The sequence below is a fragment of the Gossypium hirsutum genome, chromosome A09 (genome assembly GCF_007990345.1).
Source record: "Gossypium hirsutum isolate 1008001.06 chromosome A09, Gossypium_hirsutum_v2.1, whole genome shotgun sequence".
NCBI lineage: Eukaryota > Viridiplantae > Streptophyta > Magnoliopsida > Malvales > Malvaceae > Gossypium > Gossypium hirsutum.
The window spans coordinates 70,846,799-70,851,065 of record NC_053432.1 but is presented as its reverse complement, the minus strand read 5'-3'; the positions used below and the strand labels follow the sequence as shown (position 1 = coordinate 70,851,065).

The following is a 4,267-nucleotide window of genomic DNA, read 5'->3' as shown; positions in this document are numbered from 1 at the left end:
CATATCACATGGCATGATATACACTTTACAAAACATATTCTCGTACTTCTAGCCTACATATGCCATATACTATATATACAACTCTCAAAATGGTACCAAAATAGATGTCTGGTAGTGTGATTGAGTCGCTGACGATTCCGGGGTCCGAGCTAGCTTTATAATACTGTAAAATTGAAAGCATTTCACACAGTAAGCTTTAAAACTTAGTAAGTTCGTGCTGAATATAATCAACTATTTAATTTGAAAATCATCAATTAATAAACACTTAGTAACTCTCATATCATCATTCAAATCTACTCCATGACCAATTATTATGTATATACAAATTTATCAACTTCATACACATAGTATCAACTACCACATAGGTATCATACGTACCTGTACTTTCCCATATTTATCTATTTCATTCATACCTCTCCGTTCATCACATTAATTCATTCGAAAATCTTTCAAAGCTCTAAGAATTCGCACACTTAGTGCATCAGTAATTTGCCGAAGCCGTAACAATCTCGTATCGCACACTTAGTGCCTCATATAGCCGAGGCTATTCCAACTCGCACACTTAATGCCATTTGTAGCCGAAGCTATTTCGAACCGCACACTTAGTGCCGAACATAGTCGATTATCATCATGCTCAAACCGTAATCAAATATCTATACAATTTATGCATTATCAAAGCATTAAAACATAACTATAACATCATTTATCATGTACGAACTTACCTCGTAATCGGATTTGACGATTCGGATCGTTTACTCGATAATCTTCGATTTCCCTCGATCTAAATCTGGATTCATCTTTTCTTGATCTATATGTATTCAAAATTAACCCTTTTATTCAACAAATCATTCAATTCAATCCATATAGACATATTTAGGGCATTTTACAAATTAGCCCTCACATTTTCACATTTTGACAATTTAGTCCCTAATTCACAAAATTACAAAATACACAAAATCCCTTTTTACACATGTTAGGACGAATTTTCATAGAGTTCATATAAGCCCACATATTTCACTTATTTCACATTTTAGTCCTTCAATTTACCAATTTCACAATTTAGCCCATTTTACTCAAATTCATCAAAAATTCAAAGGCAAAACATGTTAACCCAATGCATATATTTCATTTACTAACATCAAACTTCATAAAACTCATACTTTTATCAATAGCTCAACTTAAAATCATCAAAAATTTTAGAAATTTAGACATGGGCTTGATAGATTATTAAGCATTGATTACAAAAAGGTAGAAATTATCAAAAACGGATCAAAACACATGCCTTAATCACAAAAATCAATAGTCGAACCCTAAAACCACAACCTTGGCTTTCTTTCTTTTGATTTTCGGCAATAGCATGAACAAAATGGCTAATTTCATGCTTTTAGTTTTATTTTAATTAACATTAATATTCATTTTACCATTTTACCATTACATTAAAACATTAATAAACCGTTATATTAAGGCCATTAATGTCCACTCATATGCTCAATGGTCAAATAACAACATAAAGACCTCTCAATTATAAAGACATAACAAATAGCACTTTAATAAATAGAAGGCCACTTTTACATTTTATGCGATTAGGTCCTTTTATCAAATTAAGCACACAAACGATTAAATTTTTATACGAAACTTTCACACATGCTTAACCACATACTGTAAGCATAAAAAATAATATTAAAATAATTTTTTACTACTCAAATTTATTGTCCCGAAATCACTATTCTGACTAGGGTCTAAACCGGGCTGTTACAAAAGTTGTTCCCATACTCGTTGAGAGATAGAGCACCAGCATAGTTGAATTCCTTATCGCCTAACTCCATATCCACATCGCAAGAATTGGCTGAGTGATTCTTGATGAAATACTTCTCACATAATAAGAATGCTAAACTTCGGAATGAAATCACCACATTCCAACAACTTGATGATGAATCATTGTATGAGGCTTGGGAGTTATGCAAGAAATTATTACAAAAATACCCTCACCATGGTATTCTGCATTGCATTCAATTGAAGACTTTTTATAATTGTCGCAATGCACATGGTGGTAGATACTTTTGCAAACGAAGCCCTTTTTTTGAAGTTCTACAATGAATCTTACGAAATTATTGAAAAAATTTCTAGCAACAACTATTAGTGGCCAACTAATTGAACAACCATGGGAAGAAGAGTGGCAGGTGTACATGAAGTTGATCTTCTTACTTCATTGACAGCTAAGGTATCTTGTGTCCTCCATGCTTAAGAACATTTACTACTAACGATTTTAATACTAACATGACAGGCTAGTAACCAAGCCAGTTTGAGAATATCTCTTGTGTTTATTGTGGAGATAGTCATATGTTCAAAAAATTTCCATTAAATGCAGAGCCTATTTGTAACACCCCCTACCCGTATCCATTGTCGGAATAGGTACGAGGCATTACCGGAGTTTACTGAATATTTTCAGATAATTCTGAGTCATTCATTATTCATATTTTGAAAATAATCATAACGTCTCTCTATTGGGCCCTCGAAGCCCCAAACATACATTAAAAACCAACCAGAATTAAATCGGGATCATAAAAAAAATTTCGCAAAATCTTAAATTTTATTTTCATCTAAGTACTTACCATTTCAATACTTCTTATAATTAAACATGTTACCATTCAATCAATAGCTTGACACTTGTCTAAGCGTCAAACAACATCATTGTTAGTATACTTGCATATATTTCATATAAATTCAACATTTATATACTTATTTTCTTGACATGTTACACTTGAGTTTAATAATTGTCTTTACTTACATAATTTCCTTTTATTAACATATCAAAGATAATCATATATGTACATGTCATGAAACATATCATTCTCTTACCGTTTCTTTATAAGTATATATCAATCATTTCATTATATCAATATTTCATGCACTATCATTTCCATATATTTTATGTATATTTATTCCGGTAAAGTTTATATCAAACTTAACATAAATTATATTCCATGTACTTATTCTTATTTTGTTTATCTATCTTCATAATTATTTCATACAACTATTTTGTACATATATTTCCATATGACCAGTTCTTGTAAACATTTCACACAACTATTTCATATAACCATTCGTCATCTGATATATATTACCTGAATATCAATTGTACAATAGATGTCATCGCGTCTCCCATCCACGGTCTTATTTATCTTTGACATGATGCCATAGTGTATTTCAACTATGGTCTTACTCATTTTTTGCCATGTTGCCATGGTATCTTTCAACCATGGTCTTATTCATTTCTTGTCACACTGCCATGGTATCTTTCAACCATGGTCTTATTCATTTCCCATCATGTTGCCATAGTATCTTTCAACCATGGTCTTACACATTTCATATCAGGTTGCCATGGTATCTTTCAACCATGGTCTTACACATTTCATATCAGAGAGCACACTCCCGCGAACCTCATCCTTATAGTGGGATTACCAGTCCAGGCTAAATCCCTTATAATATAAACTCATAGAGTATTGTCGGGATTACCAGTCCAGGCTAAATCCCCTGCAACGACAATTACTCTAATGGGCTTGGATCTGAATTACCAGTCCAGGCTAAATTCAGACCTTAATTTGGATTACTCGTCCGGGCTAAATCCATTTACACGTTTTCTTCGGGAGGGCTATATCAGGATAGGATCACCCGTCCGGGCTAGATCCTTTTTACCGTCAATTCCTTTTCAGAGATCCATTGAAATTTTCTTTTATTCAACCGGGATTTCTTCCCTTTTTTATCAAATATATCAATGTTCCATCAATTTGCATACAATGAACATTCAAATTATTTTCACATCAATAACATACATTTCAAGCATTTTTCTCTCCATGGTCTCCTTAACATTTTTCTAACTCCCCATGGTCTCCTTAACATTTTTCTCTCTTAGTAGCTATGGAAATTCTTTTGATTTTTGGGTGAAAATGGTGAATTTTTGGTGGAAGGACTAAATTGTAAAGAAAACAAAATTTCTTTATTTTCCTTCTCTTCTAGCGTTGGTTGTATGGGAAAGGAAATGTGATGTTAATTCTTCATCTTTCCTTCCTTTTATACTAAATAAATAATAATAATATAATAATAAACATCTCATAAAAATATTAATAAAATAATATTTATCTAATTAATTAATTTAAAATATCATCAACATAATCATTACATTCTAGAATTCTCTTTCTTACTAATTGACCATTTTTCGTTTCATGATCTTTTAGAATTTCATCCTTGAGTCATCACTTAATTTGAT

General features: G+C 31.8%; 1 non-coding gene across 1 annotated transcript; it reads right to left on the bottom strand.

Moving 5' to 3' along the window:
- Positions 1 to 1,890: 1,890 nt before the first annotated feature.
- LOC121207340 (small nucleolar RNA R71) lies at positions 1,891 to 1,997 on the bottom strand. The gene has a single exon (XR_005902431.1). It is a non-coding gene; the product is annotated as a small nucleolar RNA R71 (small nucleolar RNA).
- Between the last annotated feature and the right edge of the window lie 2,270 nt (positions 1,998 to 4,267).